The sequence below is a fragment of the Oncorhynchus gorbuscha genome, linkage group LG25 (assembly GCF_021184085.1).
Source record: "Oncorhynchus gorbuscha isolate QuinsamMale2020 ecotype Even-year linkage group LG25, OgorEven_v1.0, whole genome shotgun sequence".
Lineage (NCBI taxonomy): Eukaryota > Metazoa > Chordata > Actinopteri > Salmoniformes > Salmonidae > Oncorhynchus > Oncorhynchus gorbuscha.
Genome location: NC_060197.1, coordinates 24,452,556 through 24,460,816, shown reverse-complemented (window position 1 = coordinate 24,460,816; position 8,261 = coordinate 24,452,556).

Below are 8,261 nucleotides of genomic sequence, written 5' to 3'. Positions count from 1 at the left end.
TTGTCAAGTCAGTGACCAACTTTCAAAGTGTGTTACATTATGGGTATGAACATTGTCCAATTTGCGCCAACATGTCAACTGCATGAATTTTACAAAAATCATGTCCTCCAAGGTCCTGAAGTTTTGACTGCAGTCAACTCAGAGATAGATAGAACGGGTGTGTTGACATGGCCGTATTCGTAATCGTATCCGTAAATTGACAGTTGGATGACACTCGTGATCAGAAAAAAAAATAGTTTTTTAATATGCATAAATATATTTTGGCAAAATACCTCCTTGCACGTTTGCACCTGAAAAAAAATGCAGATTAGGAGCAGCACGCAGAGGGGGCGTGTGTGGTGGCTACTGAGGGGAGGACGGCTCATAATAATGGCTGGAATGGAGCAAATTGAATGGCATCAAACACATGGAAACCATGTAGTTTGATGTTGATACCTTTCCAACTATTCTGCTCCAGCCATTACAACGTGCCAGTCCTCCCCAATTCAGGTGCCACCAACCTCCTGTGGTGTGTATTTATGCGTTTATCCTCAATTTATAGCAGGCATATGACATATGTTATATTATGCACATTGATAGCAAATGTCCTTGCCATGTGTTTTATCATAGTAGCAGGCAGCAGTAATCTAAATGATCAGACCAAAAACATGCAGGAAAAGTGATCATGTGAAATTATGAAGCGAGTGGACGGAAAAATACAGCTTCACTCCATCTAATCAGAGCAGCTAGATCAGCATGCAGCCCGCCCTTCTCTTTACAGACAGGTAAACTAGCCAGTTGAGTTATTTAGACCAGTAGAATCTTGCACATGGCTGACAAATGAGAAAGATGTGTGCTGGCACCTGAGAAATCTTTTTTTTTTAGATTAGGGATAATTACAAAAAATGAAAATCGAAATGTATTGGTCACATACACATGTTTAGCAGATGTTAATGCGAGCGTCGCTTAATGCTTGTGCTTCTAGTTCCGACAGTACAGTAATATGTAACAAGTAATCTATCAATTTCCCAACAACTACCTAATACACACAAATCTAAAAGGGGTGAATGAGAATATGTACATATAAATATATGGATGAGCGATGGCTGAGTGGCATAGGCAAGGTGCAACAGATGGTATAATATACATTATATACATATGATATGAGTAATGTAAGATATGTAGACATTATTAAAGTGGCATTGTTTAAAGTGACTATTGATCCATTTATTCAAGTGGCCAGTGATTGGGTCCCAATGTAGGCAGCAGCCTCTCTTGAGTTAGTGATAGCTGTTTAGCAGTCAGATGGCCTTGAGCTGTTTTTCAGTCTCTCGGTCCCAGCTTTGATGCACCTGTACTTACCTCGCCTTCTGGATGGTAGTGGTGTGAACAGGCAGTGGCTGGGGTGGTTGTTGTCCTTGATGATCTTTTTGGCCTTCCCATCGATGTGGATGGGGGAGATGCTGTTTCCTGAAGTCCACAATCATCTCCTTTGTTATGTTGACATTGAGTGAGGTTGTTTTCCTGACACCACTCTCCGAGTGCCCTCACTTCCTCCCTGTACGCTGTCTCGTCGTTGTTGGTAATCAAGCCCACTACTGTTGTGTCGTATGAAAACTTGATGATTGAGTTGGTAGGCATGCATTGTCACGCAGTCGTGGGTGAACAGGGAGTACAGGAGGGGGCTGAGCATGCACCCTCGTGGGGCCCCAGTGTTGAGGGTCAGCGAAGAGGTGTTATTACCTACCTTCACCACCAGGGGGCAGACCGTCAGAAAGTCCAGGACAGGACCCAATTGCACAGGGCGAGGTTGAGACCCAGGGCCTCCAGCTTGATGATGAGCTTGTAGGGTACTATGGTGTTGAATGCTGGGTTGTAGTCAATGAACAGCATTCTTACATAGGTATTCCTCTTGTCCAGATGGGATAGGGCAGTGTAATGGCGATTGCATCGTTTGTGGACCTGTTGGTATGCAAACTGAAGTGAGTCTAGGGTGGCCGGTAAGGTGGAGGTGATATGATCCTTGACTAGTCTCTCAAAGCACTTCATGATGACAGAAGTGAGTGCTGCGTGGCGGTAGTCATTTAGTTCAATTATCTTTGCCTTCTTGGGTACAGGAACAATGGTGGCCATCTTGAAGCATGTGGGGACAGCAGACTGGGATAGGCAGCGATTGAATATGTCCGTAAACACACCAGCCAACTGGTCTGAGCATGCTCTGAGGACACAGCTAGGGATGCCGTCTGGGCCAGCAGCCTTAAGAGGGTTAACACATTTAAAATGTTTTACACACGTCGGCCACGGAGAAGGAGAGGGGTGCAGTCCTTGTATGCGGGCCGCGACGGTGACACTATTATTCTCAAAGCGGGCAAAGGTGTTTAGTTTGTCTGGAAGCGTGACGTGTCCGTGACGTGGCTGGTTTTCTTTTTGTAGTCAGTTATTTCCTGTAGACCCTGCCACATACGTCTCGTATCTGAGCCGTTGAATTGCGACTCCACTTTGTCCCTATACCAGAATTTTACTTGTTTGATTGCCTTGCGGACGGAATACCTACACTATTTATATTCAGCCATATTCCCAGACCTCTTTCCATGGTTAAATGCGTTGGTTCGCGCTTTCAGTTTTGCGCGAATGCCACCATCCATCCACGGTTTCTGGTTAGGGTAGGTTTTAATAGTCACAGTGGGTACAACATCTCCAATGCACTTCCTTATAAACTCACTCAATGAGTCAGCGTATAGTTTGATGTTGTTCTCTGAGGCTGACCGGAACATATCCCAGTCCGTGTGATCAAAACAATCTTGAAGTGTAGATTCCGATTGATCAGACCAGTGTTGAATGGTTCTAGTTACTGGTACATCCTGTTTCAGTTTTTGCCTATAAGACGGTTGGAGCAAGATGGCGTCATGATCAGATTTGCCGGAGGGAGCACGGGGGAGGGCTTTGTATGTATCGCGGAAGTTAGAGTAGCAGTGTTCGAGTTTATTACCCCTGCGAGTACTACAATCAATATGCTGACAGCCTTGTTCTCAAATTTGCTTTGTTAAAATCCCCTACTACAATAAATGCAGCCTCAGGATATATGGTTTCCAGTTTACATAGAGTCCAGTGAAGTTCCTTGCGGGCCGTTGTGATGTCTGCTTGAGAGGGAATGTACATTAGCAGTGACAATAACTGATGAGAATTTTATTGGGAGGTAATATGGCCGGCATTTGATTGTAAGGAATTCTAGGTCGGGTGAGCAGAAGGACTTGAGTTCCTGGATGTTGTTATTTGCAACTGTGTGCAACTGGGTACTGGACTTCCTGATGGGCCGCCCCCAGGTGGTGAGGGTAGGCAACAACATCTCCACCCCGCTGATCCTTAACACTGGGGCCCCACAAGGGTGCGTTCTGAGCCCTCTCCTGTACTCCCTGTTCACCCACGACTGCGTGGCCATGCACGCCTCCAACTCAATCATCAAGTTTGCGGACGACACTACAGTGTTAGGCTTGATTACCAACAACGACGAGACGGCCTACAGGGAGGAGGTGAGGGCCCTCGGAGTGTGGTGTCAGGAAAATAACCTCACACTCAACGTCAACAAAACTAAGGAGATGATTGTGGACTTCAGGAAACAGCAGAGGGAACACCCCCCTATCCACATCGATGGAACAGTAGTGGAGAGGGTAGTAAGTTTTAAGTTCCTCGGCATACACATCACAGACAAGCTGAATTGGTCCACCCACACAGACAGCATCGTGAAGAAGGCGCAGCAGCGCCTCTTCAACCTCAGGAGGCTGAAGAAATTTGGCTTGTCACCAAAAGCACTCACAAACTTCTACAGATGCACAATCGAGAGCATCCTGGCGGGCTGTATCACCGCCTGGTACGGCAACTGCTCCGCCCACAACCGTAAGGCTCTCCAGAGGGTAGTGAGGTCTGCACAACGCATCACATAATGAATTACAGTGTGAGTCAAAAGTTTGGACACCTACTCATTCCACGGTTTTTCTTTATGTTTACTATTTTTTACATTGTATAATAATAGTGAAGACATCAAAACTATGAAATAACATTTGGAATCATGTAGTAATTTCTTTCCTTAATGCATTTTGAAGCAATCAATTGTGTTGTGACAAGGTTGGGATGGTATACAGAAGATAGCCCTATTTGGTCCATAGTATGGCAAGAACAGCTCAAACAAGCAAAGAGAAATGACAGTCAATCATTACTTTCAAAGTTCTTAATGTTTCCGCATTGACTGACCTTCATGCCTTGACGTTTCGCAAAAACCACAGACTTGCTTTGGCCAAGAAACACAAGCAATGGACATTAAACCGGTGGAAATCAGTCCTTTGGTCTGACGAGTCCAAATGAGATTTTTGGTTCCAACCACTTTGGGAGACACAGAGTAGGTGAACGAATGATCTCCACGTGTGTGGTTCCCACTGTGAAGCATGGAGGCGGTGTTGTGATGGTGCTTTGCTGGTGACACTGTCTGTGATTTATTTAGAATTCAAGGCACACTTAACAAGCATGGCTACCACAGCATTCTGCAGCGATACGTCATCCCATCCGGTTTGCGCTTAGTGGGACTATCATTTGTTTTTCAACAGGACAATGACCCTAAACACACCCCCTGGCTGTGTAAGGACTATATGACCAAAGAGGAGAGTGGTGGTGCTGCATCAGATGACCAGGCCTCCACAATCACATGACCTCAACCCAATTGAGATGGTTTGGAATGGGTTTGACCAGAGTGAAGGAAAAGCAGCCAACGAGTACTCAGCATGTGGCAACTAGGTGGTTCCATTGGTTACTACATGATTCCATATGTGTTATTTCATAGTTGTCTTCACTATTATTCTACAATGTAGAAAATAGGAAGAATAAAGGGAAACCCTGGAATGAGTAGGTGTGTACAAACTTTTGACTGGTACTGTAAGTTAAAACTAACTCGGCCTCTCAGGAACATTCACGGTCTTCTTGGTAAGTAACTCCAGTGTATATTTGGCTTTTTGTGTTTTAGGTTATTGTCCTGCTGAAAGGTGAATTAATCTCCCAGTGTCTGGTGGAAAGCAAACTGAACCAGGTTTTCCTGTAGGATTTTGCCTGTGCTTAGCTCCATTCTGTTTCTTTTTTATCCTGAAAAACTCCCCAGTCCTTAATGATTACAAGCATACCCATAACCACCACTACACTTGAACATATAAAGAGAGTGGTAATCAGTAATGTGTTGTATTGGATTTGCCTTAGGACAAAAAGTAATTGCTTTGCCACATTCTTTTGCAATATTACTTTTGTGCCTTGCTTGTTTTGGAATATTCTTACTCTGTACAGGCTTTCTTCTTACCACTCAGTAATCGTTAGTTCTGTGGAGTAACTACAATGTTGTTGATCCATCCTCAGTTCTCTCCTAATCACAGCCAGTAAACTAACTGTTTTAAAGTCACCATGGTAAAATCCCTGAGCGATTTCCTTCTTTGGCAACCGAGTTAGGAAGGACGCCTGTATCTTTGTAGTGACTGGGTGGATTGATACACATCATCCAAAGTCTAATTAACTTCACCATGCTCAAAGGGATATTCAATGTCTGCATTTTTTCATTTTTACCCATCTACCAATAGGTGCACTTATTTAGTGAGGCATTGGAAAACCTCCCTGGGCTTGTGGTTGAATCTGTGCTTTAAATTCCCTACTCGACTGAGGGACCTTACAGTGTGAGTCCATGCAACGTATGTTACTTGTTCAGCTCATTTTTACTCCTGAACTTTATGTGTAAAAAGTAAAAGGGGTGTGAATACTTTCTAAAGGCACTGTATACAGTATGTGGCCATACATTGCATTTTAAAATGGACATGTACAGTGTGTACTAATAGTATTTGAAGCCAGGTCTGAAATACAGGTCTGAAATACACCTCACCATCATAACACACAAAGGTTGTTGAACCGGAATGATGTAGTAGAATACAGAGACGCAGGGTATAATTGATCAAATAAATCTAGTAGTACTATACAGGGCAGTCGGAAAAGTATTCAAACCTTCTCCTTTTTTCCACATTGTTATGTTACAGCCTTATTCTAAAATGGATGACATTTTTCCCCTCAATCGACACACAATACCCCATAATGACAAAGCGAAAACAGGTTCAATTTTTTTTCACATTTATATTTAAAAACAGCAGATACCTTACTAAGTATTCAGACCCTATGCTATGAGAATCAAAATTGAGCTCAAATGCACCCTGTTTCCATTGACCATCCTTGAGATATTTCTAGAACTTAGGTGGACTCCAATCGTGGTAAATTCAATTGATTAGACATGATTTGGAAATGCACACACCTGTCTATATAAAAAGGTCCCAGAGCTGACAGAGAAAAAAAACAAGGAATTGTCCGTAGTGCTTCGAAACAGGATTGTGTCGAGGCACAGATCTGGGAAAGGGTACCAAATCCTTTCTGCAGCATTGAAGGTCGCCAAGAACACAGTAACCTCCATCATTCTTAAATGTAAGAAGTATGGAACCACGGAAACTCTTCCTAGAGCTGGCCTTTGGCCAAACTGAGCAATCGGGGGAGAAGGGCCTTGGTCAGGGAGGTGACCAAGAACCCGATGGTCACTTTGGCGAGCTCCAGAATTCCTCTCCTCCACCTCTGTGGAGATGGGAGAACCTTCCAGAAGGACAACCATCTCTGCAGCACTCCACCAATCAGGCCTTTGTGGTAGAGTGACCAGACAGAAGCCACATGACAGCCTGCTTGGAGTTTTCCAAAAGGCACTTAAACTTTCACACCATGGATAACAAGATTCTCTGGGTCTGATGAAACCAAGATTGAATTCTTTGGCCTGAATGCCAAGCGTCACCTCTGGAGGAAACCTGGTACGATCCTTACGGTGAAGCATGGTGGTGGTAGCATCATGCTGTGGGGATGTTTTTCAGCGGCAGGAACTGGGAAATTAGTCAGGATCGAGAGAAAGATGAGCGATCCCCAAACTCGTCTGGAATGTCATTGTATCCTGTAGCATTAAGATTTCCCTTTACTGGAATGAAGGGGCCTAGCCCGAACCATGAAAAACAGCCCCAGGACATTATTCCTCCTCCACCAAACTTTACAGTTGGCACTATTGGGGCAGGTAGTTTTCCTGGCATCTGCCAAATCCTGATTTGTCCATTGGACTGCCAGATGGTGAAGCATGATTCATCACTCCAGAGAATGCGTTTCCACTGCTCCAAAGTCCAACGGCGGTGAGCTTTACACCGTTGCTTGGCATTGTGAATGCTGATCTTAGGCTTGTGTGCGGCTGCTCAACCATGGAAACCCATTTCATGAAGCTCCCAACGAACAGTTCTTGTGCCGATGTTGCTTCCAGAGGTGGTTTGGAACTCTGTAGTGAATGTTGCAGAAGACAGGACATTGCTACGCGCTTCAGCAGTCCCGTTCTGTGAGCTTGTGTAGCCTACCACTTCGCGGCTGAGCAGTTGTTGCTCCTAGACGTTTACACTTCACAATAACAGCACTTAGTTTACCGGGGCAGCTCTAGCTGGGCAGAAATTTGGTGAACTGACTTGTTGGAAAGGTAGGCCTCCTATGACGGTGCCACATTGAAAGTCACTGAGCTGTTCAGTAAGGCCATTCTACTGCCAATGTTTGTCTATGGAGATTGCATGCCTGTGTTCTCGATTTTATACACCTTTCAGCAACGGGCGTGAGGGAAATAGCCGAATCCCATAATTTGAAGGGTGTCCACATACTTTTGTATATATATATATAAAAAATATATATATATATATTTATATATAGTGTTACAATGAGTGCTAAAAAAAAGAATCCCACCAACACTCACTTAACTTTTTCTACTAGCAGACCTTGCCGATAACTACCTTGAGGACAAATGTACTTACTAGGACAAAGAAATGTGGTCGTCTCCCCTAACCATCTTAAGATGAATGCACTAAGTCGCGCTGGATAAGAGCATCAGCTAAATGACGTAAATGTAAAATGTAAATACTCATCCCCAGTGTGGTCAAGGACAGGTGAAAAACCACAAATAAGTACCCCCAGTCACACCTAACTGGTTATCTACCCCTCCCCCTTGCCTCTGAAGCTTAGTGTGGCCTGATGTCCCAAAGGGGACGACGACGACGATTAACCAACTACGGGTTTACTAAGGACGGGTTAACTAAAGATTAAGGAAGTTGCCTTTCTTTAACACACTTTATATTACTTTTTTGGTCACATTATTATCACATGTCAATTGTAATTGTTCTAGTACTAATTTGTTCGGTTAGGTGGCGGAG